This window comes from Ursus arctos, unplaced genomic scaffold, assembly GCF_023065955.2.
Source record: "Ursus arctos isolate Adak ecotype North America unplaced genomic scaffold, UrsArc2.0 scaffold_19, whole genome shotgun sequence".
NCBI classification, from domain to species: domain Eukaryota; kingdom Metazoa; phylum Chordata; class Mammalia; order Carnivora; family Ursidae; genus Ursus; species Ursus arctos.
Window position 1 is genome coordinate 42,507,414 of NW_026622863.1, and position 22,688 is coordinate 42,530,101.

The 22,688-nt window shown below is 38.3% G+C and overlaps 1 protein-coding gene across 5 annotated transcripts in view; it reads left to right on the plus strand.

Moving 5' to 3' along the window:
- The first annotated feature begins 10,434 nt into the window (after positions 1–10,434).
- LOC113244778 (zinc finger protein 420) overlaps positions 10,435–22,688 on the plus strand; it is a 56,926-nt gene continuing 44,672 nt past the window's right edge. For all 5 annotated transcript variants that reach the window (XM_048223894.2, XM_044378845.3, XM_044378848.3 and 2 more), the window contains exons 1-2: positions 10,435–10,732; positions 12,266–12,316. The gene's annotated coding sequence lies outside the window, so the exon portion shown is untranslated. The remainder of the gene's footprint in view (positions 10,733–12,265; positions 12,317–22,688) is intronic.

Below are 22,688 nucleotides of genomic sequence, written 5' to 3' on the forward strand. Positions count from 1 at the left end.
AGGAAAAATTTGACCATAATTTCTAACAAGAAGGAGTTATAGTTAATCTTAAATACTCTTTAATTATTCAAAAAGGTCAATCATATTTTGATACATGTACACACATACCTATTTATTAAGGAACTATCATACTCATTCCTTTATCAAAAAACCCTTGAACTTTTAGCCATATGTTAAATTGCATTATTACAGATTGAGTCAGTAAAACCCTGCCATAAGTGGAGTCCAAAAATTACATTACATGAAATGCAGGTTTTAGCTATTGTGAGGATAATGAAATACAGCATTTTTAGTTGCCATGTATTATCTCAAAGAGCACAACATAGAGCTAATAATACTCTGTACTGACAAAGTCCCAAATGATCATGAATCTATTACTTTACCTCTTTCCCCACAAAAACTTTTTAGCCTATTCCCCTTGAAAAGGAGGCTGGATAGAAGATAGTACTAAAATGCCAATTGTTATATCCAGTGCTTCATCCTTGGACATATTAAGGTGGACTTTTGTCATAAGAAAAATCATATTTATCTCACTTTATAACTTAGAGAATCAATAAACTATATCAGACAGCATAATTTTAATCTTGAATGCTTTCTATCTTACAAAGTGTTCTAGAATCTATTTTTTAGTTTTTGTAAAATTCTTTAATACACATTACTGGAATGAAAAGTGGAACAAACTGAGGGCCTCAGAGGGGAGGATGGTGGGGGAATGGGATAGGCTGGTGATGGGTAGTAAGGAGGGCACGTATTGCATGGTGCACTGGGTGTTATACGCAACTAATGAATCATCGAACTTTACATCAAAAACCAGGGATGTACTGTATGGTGACTAACATAATAAAAAAATAGTATAAAAAAAAGAAAAGTGGAGTTACTTCCTGTACTATAAAATAATTTTAATTTGGCTGAGTGGCTTTTTTTTCTAAAGGAATATCTCCTTTCTCTCTTTTTTTAAAGATTTTATTTATTTATTTGACGGAGAGACAGCCAGCAAGAGAGGGAACACAAGCAGGGGGAGTGGGAGAGGAAGAAGGAGGCTCCCAGCAGAGGAGCCTGATGTGGGGCTCAATCCCAGAACACTGGGATCACGCCCTGAGCTGAAGGCAGATGCGTAATGACTGTGCCACCCAGGTGCCCCTGAGTGGCTTGAAATGAGAATTTACTTGGCTCCAAGATACACAGGGGATGCTTTCTGTAAAGTGAATATGGCAAGTTGGCAACTTCAAGATTTTGATGACAATCTTTTAAAATATATGACAAAAGAATTTTAATTCAAAAATATTGAAAAGGCATAATACTTCAGTGTTCCTAAGACTTTCTAAACTAGGTGCCTTCTAAGAGAAAGAGTTAAAAGGTATAACTGATAGTCATTTGAGAAATAGTGATGAAAGCTTTTTGGTATATTTTGCAGACACAAAACAGATGACTGGATAACACATCTTTTTGCAAGTCAGGTGGCTTCCAATTCTTTGCTCACAACAAAATTAAAGGACAACTTACTAGAGTAATCCACTGATTATTAAAAATATTTTTGATCATAGAACACTAAATGATTATTTTATATATATCCAGGAAGGAGTTGGGGAGGGAAGTGATGTTATGCTAACAAATCCCTTCTGTTGTTACCTATTTATATGAACATGTTTTCTGGGTACTTTCAACTATAAAAACAAAACACAGGGTTGGAATTAATGCCCAGTAATCTCATTCTAGTTGGGGCACCTGGGTGGCTCAGTTAAGCTTCCAAGTCTTCATTTTGGCTCAGGTAATGATCTCAGGGTCATGGAATTGAGCCCCCTCAGGCTCTGTGCTGAATGTGGAGCCTGCTTTAGATTCTTCCTCTCCCCCTCCATCCCCGCTACCATTCTCTCTTTCTCAAAAATATACATACATACATACAAACAACAAACAAATAGTAGTAATAGAAAGTGCTTATGGGGAACTTGGCTGGCTCAGTCAGTAGAGCATGTGATGCCTGATCCAGGGTTGTAAGTTTGAGCCCCACATTGGGTGTAGAGATTACTTAAAAATACTATCAATAAAAATAAGCACTCATATCTTATTCTTATTAATGGTCATGCTTCTAAGTTTCATTGTCAAGTACAATGTTTGCTGTAGTTCTTCATGGCCTTTTCCTTCAGTATGAATCTACTTGTGTTTCACAAATTTTGAGTTTTTGCTGAAGCTTTTTTCGTTTTCATAGTGTTTTGTTGCAGAACAAATTTGTAGATGAACTATGAAATGTAAATTTTTACTGAAGAATTTCTGACACTCCAGGCATTCAAAGGGTTTATACTGACTATGAATTTGTTGCTGTCTAGTGAAGTGTAAATTCTGGCTGAAAGCTTTCTCACATTACATTGATAGGGCTTCTCACCTGTATGTGTTCTCATGTATGGAGGAAGGGCTGAAACTTCAGAGAAGGTCTTCCCACGTTCACTACACTTAATGCTTTTCTCACCTGAATGATCTTTCACACATACAGTAAGAGATGCTTTCTGAGAATGCTTTTTGAGGCCTTTCCACACTCATTATATTCCAATAGTTTCTCACCTCTATGACTTTTCATATGCATAAGTTATTCATTGCTTCAGCCAACTTAAAGGTTCATCATCTATTCTATGTGACAGAGGAGATCATATACTGGGAAACGACAGAGATGGAATTGTAGAAGAGATGGTTATGTGATTCACTGGGACAGGGTATATGGCAAAGGGTGCTGGTGGCAGAAGGTGGCAAAGATAGGTAAGAATACAATTTTGGACATGTAAAATTCAAGTTTTGTTGGTAGGTAAAGGGACTGATTTGACTGGTAAATATTTTAATCGGGGGCAAGTAGGGGCTAGATTGGAAGCAATTTGATAATCATCCTGTAATTGGTCGCTGAAGCCCCTGTAGTAGGATGTGATAATTCATTAAGGCTATACAGAATGGTTAAGAAACTGGGGGGTGGGGTGGTCAACAAATTTCTAGAAACAGTCACCACTTAAGAAACAGACAAAGAGGGGCGCCTGGGTGGCTCAGTTGTTAAGTGTCTGCCTTCGGCTCAGGGCGTGATCCCGGCGTTCTGGGATCGAGCCCCACATCAGGCTCCTCCACTGGGAGCCTGCTTCTTCCTCTCCCACTCCCTCTGCCTGTGTTCCCTCTCTCGCTGGCTGTCTCTCTCTCTGTCAAATAAATAAAATCTTAAAAAAAAAAGAAAGAGAAATGATTCATTATTGGAAAATTGTTTTTAAGTTGTCAGAGAATTTTAATTGCCATTATGAAAAAATGATATGATGCTAAGGAAGATATTTCAGATTTCTTTAAAAAAAAAAGTTATGAAGACCTCATAACTTTCCCTCTCATAAAACTAACAAACCACCACCAACAACAAAAACCCCAAAAACCTAACTTCCAAAAGAATGTGGAATAAGAAAAATCTTCTTTTGTAATGGAAATAAGAAAGTGAGGCATCCACATATCCCATACTTTGAAGACTTTCTTACAAAAATAATACAAATGGGATGAGATAGAAAGCTATCACTAAGACCTTAGTACTGTTTCTGAGAAAGAAATGAGGCAAACATTAATTGAACACATAATGGTACCAATCACTGCTTTAAACAAGTTACATGTAACAACTCCTTAATTCTCAAAAACCACCATCTAAGGAAGGATTTTGTCTCATTTTTAGGTGATAAACCTAAGGTAGTGACAGTTTAAGTAACTTGCTCATGGTCACACATAAAGTGATGGAGCCAGGATTGAAACTCTTTTACCTCCAAAGTCTGTTTAACCTCTGTACTATTAGAATTAACACAGACACATAGATAGAATTGTTTTTCTCCCAGGATATAGAGAATGACAGAAGTAAAGAAAGGGGAATGAGGCAATAAAGAACTATTTCATATATTTAAGTATTAACTGATGAAGAAATGTTCTAGAAGACATAGGAAAAATGGGATCAAGAATAGAAAAGATACACACCACCTTTAAGAGGAGAAACACCTCATTTTTTGAGACCAAAGTAAAGAAGGTATAGGGAAAACTGTGGATCACAATTTCAAAAATATGACAAAGCAATTAACTTTGTGCCCATGAAAATTGTTTTTCCTCTGAGAAATTAATTAGCTTTATAAATGAAAGATGAGATAAACTATGTAATGAATTTTGCTAACTTTATGTCCTAATTTGTTTTTCCTTTGAGTCAGATTCAAATTTAAAGCTTAATTCTAAATTATTTCTTCTGCATATTCTAATTGCAGTTTTCTCCTGGTCTTACTAATTTATATTTTTTCCTGCCTGATTTCCATCCATTTGGGGTTTTTCATCTTATCGTTGAGATTACTGGCCTACTTTATCTTCAGTGCAGAATAAAATAGTAAGACAAACCCCCATCATTTAAAACTCACTTGGGACTTGATAATTTCTTCCTGGAAGAGAACAGAATCCTGAAATGGCCAAGGTGGGTAATAGGTGAAAAGAAGCCATGAAAAATCAGGCTTACTTAGTAGCTCCAGACAAGTCATATTAGAAATCTCCAGGTAAATAAGCTCAAGCACCTTGTGGGGGAACAATCTTAAGATTCATCAAAAGCCAAGAATGACCACAGTTTAGAGGCATCAATATATACAAGCATGACAAAAGCTTATGGAGCTTCAATGTGAATTTTAAAAACTATTTTAAGATTAGAAATATAATTCACAAGGTATTTTTAAAGACCACCCCATACTTTTCTTAAATTCATCTACCTAATCTCAAACTTAGGGAACAGTTGCAAATTTAGTGCAAAGAACTTTTTTCCCTGAACCATTCGAGTAAATTGCTGAAGATGCTGGGTATTTCCTACAAGCAAAGATATGTCCCTATGTAACCACAATACAATGATTAGAATCAAGAAATTAACGTTAAGGGGCACCTGGATGGCTCAGTCAGTTAAGCATCTGCCTTTGGCTCAGGTCATGATCCAGGGGTCCTGGGATCAAGCCCTGTGTTGGGCTTCCTGCTCAGCGGGGAGTCTGCTTCTCCCCTGCCCCGCTCCCTCCTTGTGCAAATCTTAAAAAAAGAAATTAATACATTACTACCATCTACATTAGATCCCATCCAAGTTTTACCAGTGGGCCAATGTCATTTGCACTAAAGGATCCAGTTCAGAATCACACACTGTGTTGAAATGTCCTGTCTCTTCAATCTCCTTTAGTCTGAAACAGTTTTTGTCTTGCCCTGACTTTTATAATCTTGACACTTTTGATGACTATAAGTCGGTCTTTGGAGAATCTCTCTCCAGTTTGGTGTTCTTTGATGTTTCCTCATGATCAGGTTATGCATTTTGGAAAGAATGCCAACAGAAGTGGTGCTGCATTCTTCTCAGGGCATATCAGGAGACACATGATGACTGGGGATATTTTTTTAAAATCAATTAATAAGGTATATCTGCCAGCCTTCTCCACTGTAAAATTATTTTTTCCCTTTGTAATTAGTAAGGATTTTACAGGAGGGAGTATTCTGAGATTGATATAAATTTCCCTTCCTTCAGCAAAATTTCAATTTATTAATTTATATCAGCATGGACTTGTGATTTCCTATTTCATTCAAAGCTTATAATCTATTACTGTTATTATTTATATTAGTATTAGGTTTGTCTGAGATTTGGCAAGTGGAAACCCCTTCAATCCAGCTTCTGTGGCTTTTTTTTTTTAATTTTATTCTTCTGAGAGAAAGTGAGAGAGAGAGAGCATGAGCAGGGGGAGGGACAGAAGGAGAGAGAGAATCTCCAGCAGACCCCACACCCAGCACAGAGCCCGACATGGGGCTTGATCCCAGGACCCTGAGATCATGACCTGAGCTGAAATCAGGAGTCAGATGCTTAACTGACCAAGCCACCCAGGCACCCCTCTGTGGCCTTCTAATAACCCGTCCCTACATTCCTGTATGTGAAAGTGGGCATGTCCTCACTTTCACATACAAGATGTTCTACGTTCATCTTGTATTCACTCTGCCCCATGACTGGAATCAATTTCTTAAAAGAGCCCTGGTTCCTGTTAGTGAGGAAAATGGTATTTGGACACCATGATCTGGGTACTAGCATGCTTATTGCTACTGCAGTGTCACTGTTCCCAGGCCCTCTAAGTGGATAAAGCTAATGAATATAAATACACACATAGATTGCATACGCACATTTATATCTATACTTATTTTTATATCTATGTATCTATAATGAAAATAAGTTTGCACAAATACAATTCTAATCTAAAACCACTGAGTTCATTCTAGTTGTATTCCTTTTCATATGTGTAACTGCCTTCCCTGACAAAGAAATGTTCATTTTATTATCCTTAAATATAGTTATGTGTATACAAAACATATTTGGATAATCTTCCTGGAAGTAATCAATACCCCATTGCCACTGCCATGCTCTCCCTGGACAGATACTCCTCACCATGCTCAGGCCCTCACACTGTTCTGCAGGGCTAATATGGCTTTACTGACATGTATACCTACCTTGCTCAGTTCCACCTAATGGCTTAAGGATTAAATTGTTAGGAAGAGAATGAAAAGTGAAGACTTTCCCACCTAGGTCAGAGAGATGTGATGTGAAAAGGACTAAAACTGCTGTTGTTGGCTTTAAAGATGGAGGGAGGGGGCCATGAGCTAAGGCATGTGAGAGCCTCTAGGCTGGTAACAGTTCCCAGCTTATAGCCAACAAGAAAATGAAGATCTCAGATCTACAGACAACAGGAACTAAATTTTGTCAATAACCCAAATAAGCAGGAAACAGATTCTCCCCTAAAGCCTCCAGAAAATAACACAGCCCTGATGAGTTGGTGTGGTGATTTTAATGTGGTGAGACCCATACTGGACTTCTGACCTTCAGAACTGTAAGATAATAAATTTGTGGTTTTTTTCAAGTCACAAAATTTGTGCGAATTGGTGACAGCAGCAGGGGAAGACTAATACATGGTCATTTAATTTTCAACGAGGGTCCAAAGACTTCTGTTGAAAATACCATTTGCAACAAAATGGTATTGAAACAATTTGATATCTATATAGAAAAAAAATCTCAATCCCTATCTGACACCATGAACAAAAATTATTTCAAAATAAGTCCTAGACCTAATATAAAAAACTGCAATTATAAAGCTTTCAGAAAAAAACATAGGTAACTATTTAAATATTTTTCAAACTTTGGCAGCAGACAAGTTTCTTAAGTCACAGAAAGCAGTAACTATGAGAGAAAAAAACTGATAAATTAAATGTTATAAAAAAGCCTTTGCTCATCAAAAGACACTATTAAAAAATGACCAGGAAATCCAAAGGCTAGGAGAAATATTCACAAAACATCTGTCTGACAGAGGACTGATATATTGGATATATTAAAATTTATATAACTTAACAATGAAAATATGATCAATTAAAAATGGACAGAAAATTTGAGCAAAGGAAATGTTCAAATGGCTAATAAGTGCATAAAAAATGGTCAACATCAACAGTCATTAGGGAAATGCAGTTAAAACCACTATAAGACACTACAGAACACAATATGAGATACATATTCAGAATGACAGCACTAAATATTGGTGAAAATGTAGAGAAACTGGAACTCTTATACACTGTTGGGAGTGTAAAATGGTACAACTATTTTGGATAAAGTCCTGGCAGAAACTTGTAAAACTGAACTTACATACTGTGTCCAAACAATTCTACTCCTAGGTGTTTATCCAAAAGATATGAAAAAATACATTCATAAAAAGACATATCCAAGAATGTTTATAACCATATCATAATAGCAAAATACCTGGAAATATCCCAGAAGCCCACCAAGAGGAGAATGGATAAAGAAACTGTGATATAGCAGCCATACCATGGAATTCAACTCTGTAATAAGAACTATTTAGATACACCATAAACACACACACATATCACAACATGGATGAATTTTAACAATGTTATCCTGGGACCTGACTGGGAAGGAGCCTGAGGGAATTTTCTAGTGTGATGATATTTTTTCTTTGATAGGATTTTGGTTTGCACAGTGTATGAATGTGCCATTCCATCAATACAATGGTGGAGTTAGTATCCATTATTTTATACTGAATTTATTCCCAGGCCATAAGTTTTTGTTTCTTCCGTTTCTTCTGAGGTATCTTTTTCTTCTGTGTAACGAACTCTTATGGTTTAGGAACAATCCTCTCTTTCGGTAAGGATCACCTCAATGTGGCAGGGTGAAGTCATGTATGAATTAATTCGACCACGAGCTCTGTAAGTTCCGCACTGCATCTTGGGGACTTTGTTCACCTGGATGTGCTTAATGCCCAGAGAAGCTACATTTATTTATCTTATTTTATTTTTATTTTTTAAAGATTTTATTTATTTATGTGACAGAGACAGCCAGCGAGAGAGGGAACACAGCAGGGGAGTGGGAGAGGAAGAAGCAGGCTCCCAGCGGAGGAGCACGATGTGGGACTGGATCCCGATGTGGGACTGGATCCCGGAACGCCAGGATCAAGCCCTGAGCCGAAGGCAGACGCTTAACGACTGCACTACCCAGGCGCCCCGAGAAGCTACATTTAAATCCTTAAGTCCAACGTTATTCTCTGCATTTTTAAGCATGTACAATAATAATTCAGCATTCTATGTCCAACCCCACTGTTTGTCCACAGAACAGTTATGTTAGATGTGTCATCAAAGAATAATTAGAAAAAAATCTATATGCTTAAGAAAGATTCCTCCAAATTATTTATGGGTGAAAAAAATCAGAGCAAAAATTTGAAAAGTATTTAAAACTGATTGATGAGACTACTACATATACCAAAATTTGTAGGATGCAGCCAAAGTAGTACATAAAAGTTATAACCTTAAGAATTTATGTTAGAAGTATAAAAATTAACAACTATCCAACTTAAAATGTGAGGAAAAAAATGGCAGAATAAACTGAAAGAAAGTAAAGAATAAAAAATGCTAAATAAAGGGAATAGTAAAAGATTTATATAGTGAAGAGGATTAAAAAGGTCCCAAATAGGTCTTTGTATTATCATATACTAAAATTATAATGCTGTGTTAATTAAGACCATGTATATATAAGTAAACAGTGCAGGGAATAATAAATTGACCAACAGAATTTAATAAATAGCCTCCTAACAGTTCCATATATATAGATAACCTAATTTATGACAGTTGGTAAGAGGGGAAAATATAGCCTTTTCGTAATGAGAGACAATTGGTATACACACACACACACACACACACACACACACACACACACTGCACCCCTCCTTTGTCTTACAGAAAGAGATCGATTCCAAGAGATTTTGATAACAACAACAAAAAAACGTGTAAGGCAAAACTATAATGCTTTAAGAATATAGAAAACTAAAATTATGACTTTTTAAAAAATATTTTTGAGCACACAAACAGGCGCCTGCGCCTGTGTGGGGAGCGACAGAGGGCGAGAATCCTCCAGTAGACTCCCACCCCTCCCCCCAGCCTGATGCAGGTCTCCATCCTGCAACCCATGAGATCATGACCTGAGCCGAAACCAAGAACTTTATTTTCTCTCCACAAGGCAAGGTAAAATCTTATGTATAAAGTTATTTAATTATTTTATTAGTTGATGGCCTCTCAACCTTACCCAATAATGTCCCCATAATAGAAGAAAATGGGTGCTCACATTGCAGGGCTGTGCGAGAGGTAAAAAGCAGTTAAGCTAGGACTGGCTTTGAAATCAAATTTCTTTAAAACAAAACTGTTGATTTTGCGTTCTTCCCTATAACACGTATATTTAATCCAATAGAAAAATCATGTCTAAATTATTTGCCAGATAAATTTGATACTCCCCCCCCTCCCCCCGTTAAATTAGTGCTCAAGAAAGAAATAACTTGACCATCCATCGGGAAGACCTCCCGCTCCTCTGGGAGTCAAACTCCTACAGACACTCCGAAATAAAGGCATGAGAAAAGCACATCTGCATAACACAAACATCACCAGTCACGCAACTACTCTCAATTATGAACCCAAAACAAACCACAATAGCAGAGGTCCCTTCCTCCGTCCTACAATCCCACAAGTTACGCCATTACCCACTTCACGCCACGGCCTGCAGACTCAACTCAGTCGAAATACAACCACACACCCATCCGCTCAGGGACTCCCCAGTCCGCCGGACAACGTCTCCCGCTGTCTCACACACACCAAAAGGCCTGGCAAAGGCACACTGGGGGGGGGGGGGGGTCTCTGCGAGTCTGAGGCGCTGGCTGGTCCCCGCCTCAGCTCCAGCTCCTCCTCCGCACCTGCCCGCCTGAGGGTCCGTCCCACCTTCTCTGGATCCGGTTAAGACCCTGGGACCGCTCAACACTGGCGGTCTCTGTCCCCAACTGCCCCAGCTGCGCGCGCCAGACGCCTGCGCACTGAACGCAGGCGGGCACTCCCAGAAACACCCGCGGCCCGGCTGTTGGCGCTAGCAGGTTTCAGCCGCGGAGTCCAGGAACCTCGCGGAGAGTTAGTAAACCCGACATCCTAGCGTCCTGGCCGGCCAACCTATAGCCTTCCCCGCGTTGGACTACATTTCCCAGAGCCACCGCGTCCCCAATGCGGCTTCATTTCCGTTTGTTCGCGCGATTTGGGGACCTCGCGTGGGGAGGGCAGAGTCTGTGGAGGATCTTGGCCCGGCTCCGGCTGGGCGGGCGAACCCGAAATCGGGGCTCGGACCCGGGAGCCAGATCCTGGATCGTGAACCGCACCTTCTGTCGAGGTGAGGATGTCCGGAATGCCGGGGCGGAAGCGTCGCTGGAATTGCCTGTGCGTCGGTCTCCAGCCGTTTTGTGTTGTGAGACAGCCAGCCTGTTATTGGTGTGGCGAATGGACGTGTGCGACTGTGGTTTTGTGTGTAAGCGTTTGTGTGAGGGTGAGTTGTGACTGCGGGTGTAGTAATACTGCTGTGACAATGTGTTTGTGACCGCGTGCTTAACTGACTGGAAATGTGCCTATGTGACAGTGTGATTGTGTGTGTACCTCGTATGTGACTGGGGGTTTGCTTGTGACTGTGAGCTGTGCGACAGTGCTGTTGTGACAGGGTGTTGGGATGTTCTTGGGTCACTTTGAGGTTGTGTATGCGATTGTGTATTGTGTGTATTACTGGGGTTTGTCTGTGACTTTAAGGTGTTGTGAGAGTGTTGCTGTGACACGGTGGTTGTGACCACTTGTTTCTTTGACCTGGTACTTGGTTTTTTTTTTTTTTTTTTTTTTTTTTTTTTGTCTGATATGTGTGACTGTTGGAACTGTAAGTGTGCCACTTTCATGACTGTGTAAAGAGAGTAAAAGTACTGCTGTGAAAGGGTGGTTTTGGCCATGTGTATTCCTGATCCAAGGGTGCTTGGATGTGCTTGAGTGATTGTGTGCATGCTGTGTTTATTATTGGATTTTGTTTAAGATAAAAGGTGGTCTGAGGATGTAATATTTAATTTGGCAATTGTGGTCTGGCTGTGTGACCATGGAAATGTGGGTGACTTTGTCTAGTCATTTGTGTATTTTATAGTCTGTGATCTTACGGGAGTTTAGTGAGGTACAGAGATAAAATTGGATTTTTGTATTTTGGGGGTCCATTCTGGGACTGAGTCTGCCTGTGTGTCATGAGTCCCATGTGGCTTTGTCGTCACAGAACTTGACTTCTTTCTCTTCCGACTTCAGTGATCCCCCTTCACACATGGCCTGTATGGCTTCATTTCTGTATCCATTCTTAGTTCACACTAGGATTGTAGATGTAGATTTCCGTTTGGCTTCCAGGTGTCCTCTCACCTTACAGCCTTAAGAATGTAGAATGCAGAAGGGTGACAGGAAGGAAAGAAGTCAGAAATTTAAGCCCCTGAATGAAGATTATGAGTTACTTCTAAGCCATAGACCTGTTTTTGACAAGATTAGAACTGATAGCACCTTTAAAACAGGCCATTTAGAAATGTAATGGGGTTCTAGGAATGGGAATACTTCTAGAGAATGTGCCAGAGGAGTCAGTCACACACTTTAGAACCTGTAGTACTTCACTGCAGGGCTCTGTCTCCAGTGGACAATTTTGAATCCAGCAGTAAATTCTGGTCCAAGACAGCTGTGGTCTTGAACCTTCCTTCTAAAACAAAAAGTGCAGAACTGTTCTACTCTCCTTCTGACTTTCCTCCTGGTTAACTGAGGGGTAGATTGGGGGCTGGGTGGATAAGAGCATGTGTTCTAATTCCGAGTATATCCTAAGAAAGGTCTACTATCTCATGGTTCCATTTTCTTTTCCTGAGAGTAGAGCCCAGAGGAGGAAAAAATGGCTGTTACACATTCAAAAGCAAAGTCTGAGGTAAGTAGATGTTTCCTCTGTTTCCCTTTATTATATAATAATAAATGCCTTTATTATTTCAGGACATAGGAATCTTTGTTTTCTCTTTGAAATTTCCTAGTTAAGCTTTCTCAAATGATGGAGGTGGCAAGGCAGTTTTCTGTAGATTGGGAGCAGGTAACACGTGCAGTTAATTTTGATAGATACTTCCCAACAGTGGTTGAATTGAGGAACAATGGATTTGAGACTCGTAAAGTTAAAAAGGAGATAATAATGTGTTATTTCTGACACAGCAGCATTCTTTTTTTTTTTTTTTTTAATTTTTCTGTTTGGTAATTTTTTTTTTTTTTTTTTTGAGAGAGAGAGACAGAAAGAGATAGATGTGGGGAAGAAGGGGGAGAGGGAGAGAGAGAATCTTAAGCAGGCTCCACACCCAGTGCAGAACTCGAGGTGGGTCTCCAGCTCACGACCCTGAGATCATGATCTGAGCCAAAATCAAGAGCCTGACATTTAACCAACTAAGCCACCCCAGGTGCCCCTGTTTGGTAATTTTCAAACATACACAAAAGTATAATGAACCATCATAGGCCCAGCTCAAAAGTTGTCACTTGCCAATCTTATTTATTCTGCCTTCAGTTTGAATTCATTTCTAATTTGATTTCTTCTTTGACTTATGGTTTATTTATAAATATGTTATTTAGTTTTCAGGTATTATGAGGATCTTCAGAGGTCTTTTTATTACTGATTTCTAATTTCATTCCATTGTGTTCATAAAACATACTTATGACTTGAATCCTTTAAAATTTATTAAGAGTAGTTTTGTGACCCAAAATGTGTGATTCTATCTTAGTAAATGTTTGATGTGCACTTGAAAAGACTGTATTCTGTTATTGTTGGGTAGAGAGTTCCATGTGAGCTAGGTAACGTAGGTTGACAGTGTTGTTGAAATCCTCTGTACCTTTACTGATTTTCTGTCTGTTGAATTTATTTCTTTCTCCTTGTAATTTCTATTAGTTTCTCCTTCATGTTTTTTGAAGCTCTGTTATTAGATACATAAAAGTTTTAGGTAATACGTCCTGTTGGTGAATTGATCCCTCTATCATTATGAAATGGTCTTCTTTATCCCTGGTAGTAGTCTTTGCTCTGAGCATCTACTTTGTCTGATATTTAATGTTGCCACTCCAGCTTTCTTTACATTTGTGTTAGCATGAAATATCTTTCTCTATCCTTTTATTTTTAACCTGTTTATGTTCTGGTGTTGGAGTGCATTTCTTGTTTGCTGCATTTAGTTAGATCTTGTGTTTTTATCCAGTTTGACAATTTCTGTCTTATAATTAAAGTATTTATACCATTTATATTTAGTGTGATCATTGATGTGGTTTAGGTCAAATCCTTCATCTTGTCCCATTTGTTCCCTATTCCCTTTTCCTTCTTTTCTGCCTTCTTTTGAATTGGGAGGGAGAGTTTCAAACTAACAATACCAATACTTTGACTAACAATCATTATGCAGAAAAACAATCAAGACTTCTTGGAGTTCAGTAGGGTATGACCTGTCCTACAGTTAGGCTCATCATGCTTTCTACTTTTAGTGATTGTTTTTCCCCCACTTTGATTTAATTTGATTTTTTTTTAATCTCCAAAATCAAAACTACAGAACAAGGTGAATTCAGAGAAGACCAGTGTTTATTCCTGTCCCTTTCAGCCTGTTTCCTTTTTCTCTGTATAGATAACTACCTGTACTTTTCTTTGGTGTGTTCTTCCATTTTTCTTTTAAATGATGTATTTATGCATATGCATTTGTATGTATACGTGTATACACATACATGTATACATTTATTTTTTATATCTCCATTCCTAACTTAAAGGAAGTGAAATTCTATGTACAGTACACTACACCTTTTTTTCCCACATGTTTAATGTATCCTGGAGATCATTCTTAGCAGCCTACAGAGATTGTTCTTATTCTCTTTTATAATTATTCTGTTGTGTGGGTGTAATAGTTTATTCATCTAGTCTTCTATGAGTGGGCATTTGGGTTTTTTCCCCAATATTTTGCCATTATATAATATAGCAACCAATAACAGTGTATATGGTTTCTATTTGTAGATGTTTATCTTTGGGGCAAATTTCTAGAACTAGCCTACTTTTAGTTTATTTTAATGTTTTTGATATAAATTCCACCTGAATCACAACTCTTGAGTAATAATAAAATGGGTGCATTTCCTTATTTTTCCCCTTCTCCATCTTTTTTCCCTTACCCAAGTTAAAGGAAAAAAAAAAGGTGTTAGAGTTTATCTTTTGTCAAAAGACAAAATTCTTTTGTCTCAGAATTTACTGAGACTTTTTTAACCACTGCATGTCCTTTTTTAAAAATTTCACAAAGCTATTATTTCCTTGTTTTCTGAGATCAAGGTAATACAAAAGCAATGGAAGGAAATACAAAAAACAGTGAAGAAAATAACAATTACTCAAAAAACCTCCTTTAGACTGAATCATGGTTCATATTTGGAATCTATCCTTGAAGTCTTTTTTTTTTTCAATTTCTTCTTATAGAAAAATTCAAGCATGAAACTAAAAAGTATAATACTTCCCCATGTACCCAACCCATCCCTAAGCTTCAACAAATATCAATTTATAACTAAACATGTTTTTCATCTATAGATCCACTACTCCCTCTCCCCACCAAAAAAAGGATTATTTTGAAGTAAATTCCAGATATGTATTTCATCCACAAATATTTTAATATGTGTGTCTAAAAGATAAGAACTTTTTACTTAGAAAACATAACCATGGGCCCCTGGGTGGTTCAGGCAGTTAAGCATCTGACTCTTGGTTTTGGCCCAGGTCATATCTTGCAGTCTTGGAATTGAGCCCCAAGTCCACCTCTGAGCTCAGAGTGGAGTCTGCTTCAGATTCTCTCTCCCTCTCCCCTGTGCTCACGGTCTCTCACTCACTCTCTTTCTCTCAAATAGATAAATAAAATCTTAAAAAAAAAAAAGACCACAATATCATCACTATAAAATAAACCCCACCTTTAATACTTTCTTAATGTTATGAAATAGGAAGTCAGTATTCACATTTCTCCCATTGTCCGTAAATATTTGTTAGAATTAAGATCCAAAAAGGGGCGCCTGGGTGGCACAGCAGTTAAGCACCTGCCTTCTGCTCAGGGTGTGATCCCGGCGTTCCGGGATCGAGCCCCACATCGGGCTCCTCCACTGTGAGCCTGCTTCTTCCTCTCCCACTCCCCCTGCTTGTGTTCCCTCTCTCGCTGGCTGTCTCTATCTCTGTCAAATAAATAAATAAAATCTTAAAAAAAAAAAAAAGATCCAAACAATGTCTATTTAGTGTAATAGTGTGTGATGTTTCTTAATCTTTCTTTCTCTTTTTTTGCAGTTTATTTGTTCCAGAAACAGTTTTCTTACAGAGTTACTGTATTCTGGATTTTGTTGGTTGTATATGTGTTGTATCATTTTACATGTTCCTGTATTTCTTCTAAACTGGTATTTAATTCTAGAGGCTTGATCAGGTTCAGGTTTTTTTGTGGTTTTGCTTGTTTGCTTTGCACTAATATTTCATACATAATGGTGTGTGCTGCATAACATTTGGTTGTTTTCCTTTACGTGATATTAGCAGCCATTGGTTATCTTTACTTGGAATTTATTATTAGAGTTACAAAATTATATTCTAATTCTCTTATTTTGTCTGCAATTATTAGTTGGAATACTTCTGTAAAGGGAACCATCCTCTCATCAGTGTCTTGGTTACTTTGAAGTATAGCTCATTTTAAAAAATTAGGATAAAAGCTTGCTTTTACTCATTATTTTTCAGCATCTTCCAAAGTTTATCCTATGTTTTCCTTTTAAATTATTATCATGAACTTGAAGATTTAAATATATTTGATATGTTTCAATCCATAGCAGTTATTATTCTTATTAATACTCAGATTGTTCATCTTTGATCTATGGGATCCTCTTTACCCCCTCTGATTGGGCTCCTTTTGGATTCTGTGGCCCTGGTTTTTGAAGTGGGTGAAGCCTTTTATTTGGTACTCTGTTGGCAGTGAAATGATTCCCTTCATCTGTGCTGTTCCATCTGACCCTCTCTAGGTACTGTTCCATGGGGGAACATAGACCATGGGGGAGCCAGTGCTTTCTTTGGGTTAGCCTCTTTTTGTACAAAGTGATTGGTAAGTGATTAAAAGCTTGACTGTTACTTTCATTCTGGCTTGTTTTTCATTCTGGCTTGTTGTCTTAGTTTTTCTGACAACTGGCAGCTCAGCTCTTTTCAGCTCATCTTTTGACATTTTGGTGTGGTATTCTTGACAGTTGGGTGTGGTAGCAGTTTTGTCAAGGTACTTGATAGTGTTGTATATAAATCCTCTATATCATCACTGCCATTTTTATCTACTCGTTTTGTTAGTTGCCGAGAGTAAGATGTTAAAATTTCCAAATCTGATTGTGGATTTGTCCATTTCTTTCTTTAGTTGTTAGTTTTTGCTTCATATATTTTGGTACTTTGTTGTTAAATCTGCACACATTTAGGATTTCTATGTCTTCTTGATGAATTTATCCTCTTTGTCTCTTGTAATAGTCTTTGTCTTGATCTCTGTTTTGTCTTATATTAATACGAGTACATAGGCTTTCTTTTGCTTAGTATTTTTGCTTAGTATGGTATACCTTCCTTAACCATTTTACATTCTTCTTTGTTTTTTAAGTTTTTATTTAAATTCCAGTTAACATACAGTGTAATATTAGTATCAGGTGTACAATATAGTGATTCAACATTTCCATACAGCAGCTGATGTTCATTTCAGCAAGTGCCCTCCTTAATCCCCATCACCTATTTTATCAGTCTCCCTGTCCACCTCACTTCTCGTAACCATCAGTTTGTTCTTTATAGTTAAGAGTCTCTTTCTTGGTTTGCTTCCCTCTTTGTGTTCCCCTTTGTTTGTTTTGTGTTTTAAATTCCACATATGCATGAAATCATATGATATTTGTCTTTCTTTGACTGAGTTATTTTGCATAGGATAATACTCTCTAGCTCCATCCATGTCATTGCAGAAGGCAAGATTTCATTCTTTTTATGGCTGAGTAATATTCCATTGTGTATATATACCACATTTTCTTTATCCATTCATCAGTCGATGGATACTTGGGCTATTTCCATAATTTGGCTATTGTTAATGCTGTTATAAAACATCAGGGTGCATGTATCCCTTTGAATTAGTATTTTTGTATTCTTTGGGTGAATACCTAGTAGTGCAATTGCGGGGTCATGGGGTAATTCTATTTTTAACTTTCTGAGGAACCACCATACTGTTTTCCAGAGTGGCTACACCAGTTTGCATTCCCACCAACAGTGCACAAGTGTTCTCCTTTAACCACATCCTAGCCAACACCTGTTGTTTCTATTATTGTTGATGTTGGCCATTCTGACAGGTATGAGGTGATATGTCATTGTAGTTTTGATTTGTCTTTCCCTGATGATCAGTGATATTGAGCATCTTTTCATCTGTCTGTTGTCTCACATTAATACAGATACACAGGCTTTCTTATGCTTAGTATTTGTATGGTATATCTTCCTCCACAACTTTACTTTCAATCCATCTGTGTCTTTATATTTAAAGTACATTTCTTATAAAGAACGTATAGTTGAAGCTTGCTTTTTTTTCTTGTCTTGACATTGTCTTTTAATTGGAGTGGTTGGATTATTTACCATTTAGTTTAATCCCTGCCGTGGACAGGAGCTCCCCAAATACCTCTTAAGAAGTGCTTGGCACATTTTACAGTTAGTTCATTTAAATTTCCTTGTGTCTTAGCTCTGTAATGAATTTAAAGGAAACTATGATATTTTATCTTACCTGAAGTATTTTTGGTTGTTAAGATGGGCACAATTATCTATTTAACTTTCCACGTCTGGAGGAAGTAGAATTTTTAATTAAATGTTTATTGAATATATCATTGATTCTTCGTAGGGGCAGTGGTTCTCCCTAGAGGATGTTTTAGAAATACATCTGTGTGCTTTTGAATGTTAAAATAACTGAGTTGAAAGTGAAGTCTTCTGGCTATTGAAGGACTGAAGTGATGGATCTCGATTATAGGGTAGATGATTTTTCTATAAAGGGATAGACAGTAAATATTAAGCTTTCTGGGCCAGATGGTTTCTGTTGCAGTTATTTGACTCTGCCACTGTTGTGTGAAAGTAGGCAAAGATAATTTATAAACAATTGAGTGTAGATGCGTTCCAGTAAAGCTTTATTTACAAAAATAGTTGGTGGGCAGTAGTTTGCTAACTTCTAATCTAGATGCTCTGCAGTACACAGCAAATAATTGTTCTGTGACCTGCAAAATGAAGATCTTGGCTGGGGAAGAAATGTGTTTATAATAATCTGGGTCTAGAACTTCTCACGTAAAGCATTATTTTTGCATGAGTTTTACAAACTGCTCAATTTATCTGTTACTATTATTGCATGGTTTTACTCTTAATCTTCCAGGAATGCTTGAGAATGATTGAGAAAAGACTGTACTTTGTTTTATTCAGAAGTTTACTGTGAGTTTTAAAGTCACAGCACTGATGGCAACACTACTTGCAATATTTTCCTTACCAGTATCACATACTTGTAGAAGCCTACATTTGTAGATAATGAATTTCTTTGAGTCTATACATATCCAAACACATCACACACATACATACATATGCATACATACATATACACATATATAGACTTTATTTTAAAGTGTCAAATATAAATAAAAGTTTTCAGCTATACTTAGTTGAAGATTTCTGGGGAAGATGCCAGAGTAGGAGGACCCTAAGCTCACCTCGTCTCATGGATACAAACTAGATAACACCCACATCAGTGTAAATAACCCAGAAAATGACCTGAAGACTGGCAGAACAGACTCTCCAGAGCTAAATGTAAGGAATAGGCCACATTGAAGAGGGTAGGAGGGTAGGGATGCAGTTGGGAGCTAAATGGACCCACAGGACTGTCTGCAAAAAGGAGGGACACTGCAGGCATGCAGAGGGGAAAACAAACAGATCCTCACACCAGAACCCCAGGAATGGGAGCCCACATGGGGAGATGAATCCCCTTAGTATTTGGCTTTGGAAATCAGAGGGGCTGGATTTCTGGAGTCCTTGCAAACAGGGGGCTTAACACATGGAACTTTAAAAATCACTAGGCTTCGCTCTGGAAGAGGTGGGAGGGTGAGAGAAAAACTGAGTCCCTGCCCTTAAAGAGATAGCACAAAAAACAGCCCCACAGAGATACAGCATAGAAGTAGCAGTTTGAAAAATGCCTGGGGTATGTCAGAGAGAGATTTGTTTACTTATCTCAGAATTTGTGCTGGAGGGGCAGGGATCACTGGGAGTCATCTCCAAGTGCAAAAGAGCTGGCAGGCACCATTTTCCTTCCCCACCCCCCAGTGTAGACACACAGACACTTATGGGAACCAGTGCAGCACTGGCATTTACTACATAACTTGCTAATGGTGGCCCCGCCCCTGCATCCTTCTGTGGATCTGCCCCTTACAGCCAGGCCTCTGCCCTGGGACTCTTCCCACAGCAGACCTGTGCAAAATTTGCCAACACCCTGCAACCCACACCTGCATACTCCTGCAGACCTCTTCCTCCAATATGCCAGGCTAGAGCTAATCCAAAGTGGTGCCACAAGCTTGGCAGTGTGCACACATCCTCGACATGGGCCAGCAACCACTCCAATGTGACTCCTGCCTGGAGGAGAGGGGAAGGTAACCACACACACCAGTCCAACTGCAGCCCGAGCTGGGGGTTGGGGACAGACATCTGGTCTGACTACAGGTGCTGCCCACCAATGAAAGCTTCTTAGGGGACAAGACAGAATGTGCCCTGTAGTTCAGTGCTACTTCAACTTTGGCAAATGCCCAATGGGACTCAGCTTAAGCCCAGTGCAGCCCCAGACTGGCCCACAAACAACACAGGGACCAGACTTTACCCACAACAGGCAGAAAGACATTGCAGACACCTGGACTAAAGGCAAAAGAAGCCACAAAGCAGGGAGCAACATGCAACACACATAAAGGACACCCCTGAAGTGCCAGGTTCTGGCGAACAGGGGATATTGTGCTGCAGGGTACTACAGGACCTCTTCTTCATAAGACCGCTACTTTCAAGAGCAGGAGATGTAGCTGACTTTCCTAACATACAGAAACAGACATTGAGAGATAGACAAAATGAAGAGACAGAGGGATATGTCCCAAATGAAAGAACAGGACAAAATCACAGCAGGAGACCTTAATGAAATGGAGATAAATAATATATATCTGATAGAGAATTTAAAGTAATGGTCATAAAGATACTCACTGGACTTGAGAAAAGAGTGGAGGACATCAGTGAGACCCTTAACAAAGAGATAGAAAACATAAAAAAGAGCCAATCAGAGATAAAGAACTCAATAACTGAAATTAAAAATACACCAGATAGAATCAATAATAGTCTAGAGGGAGCAGGAAAACAGAGGATAGAATAATGGAAAGCAATCAAGCTGAATAAGAGAGAGGAAAAAATGATAAAAAATGAAAATAGACTTGAGAGCTGAGCAACACCATCAAGTGTAATAACATTCACATTACAGGGATCCCAGAAGAAGAGAGAGAAAAGGAGGCAGAAGATGTATTTGAAGAAATAATAGCAGAAACTTCCCAAATCTGGAAAAGGAAACAGAAATCCAGATCTAGGAGGCACAGAGAACCTCCAACAAAATCAATACTTGGAGGTCCACACCAAGATACATAGTAATCCAAATGGCAAAAAGTAGTGAGAAAGAGAGAATTTTAAAAGCATCAAGAAAAAAGAAAACAGTTACATATGAAGGAAAAGGCTCATGTAGCCTATTAGCTGATTTTTCAACAGAAACTTTGCAGACCCAAATGGAGTGCCATGATATATACAGAGTGCTAAATGAAAACCCCGCAGTTAAGAATACTCTGTCTGGCAGAGCTATCATTCAGAATAAAAGAGATAAAGAGTTTACCAGACAAAAGTTAAAGAAATTCATGTCCACTAAGCCAGCCATATGGAATGTTAAAAGAGACTCTAGTGGAAAGGAAAGACCATAAGTAGGAATAAGAAAGTAGGAAGAATAAGAACAGTAAAAATAAGTATATCTATAAAAATCAGTCAAGGGATTCACAGAAGAAAAGGATGTAAAGTATGACATCATATACCTTAAGTGGGGGGAAGGGAAGGAGTAAAGAATGGGTTCGAACTTAAGCAACCATCAACTTAATGTAGACTACCAAATTCAGGAGATGTTATACACAAAGCTAATGGTAACCAAAATAAAAAAAAACCAGTAATAGATGTGCAAAAAAATGAAGAGGATGGAATCCAAGTAGATCACTAAAGAAAGCCAGCAACGAAAGAAGACAGCAAGAGAAGAAAGGAACAGAGACCTACAAAAACAACAATTAACTAATGAAATGGCAGAAGAACATACTGATCAGTAATCACTTTGAATGTACATGTACTAAATGCTGTAATCAAAAGGCATAGGGTGATGGAATAGATTAAAAAAAAAGCAAGATTCATCTATCTATATGCTGCCCACAGGAGACTCATTTCAGACCTAAAGGCACATGCAGATTGAAAGTGAAGGGTTAGAGGGGTGCCTGGGTGGCTCAGTTGCTTGAGCGTCCTGACTCTTGATTTTGGCTCAGGTCACGATCTCAGGGTTGTGGGATTGAGCCCCCCATCGGGCTCCATGCTCAGAGTGGAATCTACTGGTCCCTCTCCGCCCCCATTCCCCCACCCTATCTGCCCCTCCCTTTACTCAGCCTTGTGCGGTTGTGTACTCTCTCTAAAATAAATATTAAAAAAAGTTTTTTTAAGTGAAGGGATAGAAAAGCAGTTATCATGCAAATAGAGGTAAAAAGAACACTGGGGTAGTAATACTTATATAGAATACTTATATAGAATACTTATGTAGAACAAAATAGACATTAAAACAACAAAGACTGTAACAAGAGACAAAGGACACTAAAGATGAAAAGAACAATCCAACAAGAATATCTACCAGAACAGTACTTATGCACCAAACTTGGGGGCACCCAAATGCATAAAGCAGCTAATAACAACATAAAGGAAAAGGAAATAATTGATAGTAATACAATAATAGGAGACTTTACCATCCCACTTAAATCAATAGATGATCCAGAAGAAAATTAACAAGGAAACAGTGGCTTTTAAAGGCACATCGGACCAGATGGATCTACAGATATATTCAGAACATTCCATTCTAAAACAGCAGAATACACATTCTTTTCAAGTGCACAAGGAATATTCTCCAGAATAGATCACATACTAGGCCCCAAAACAAGTCTCAACAAGTTAAAAAGATTGAAGTCATACC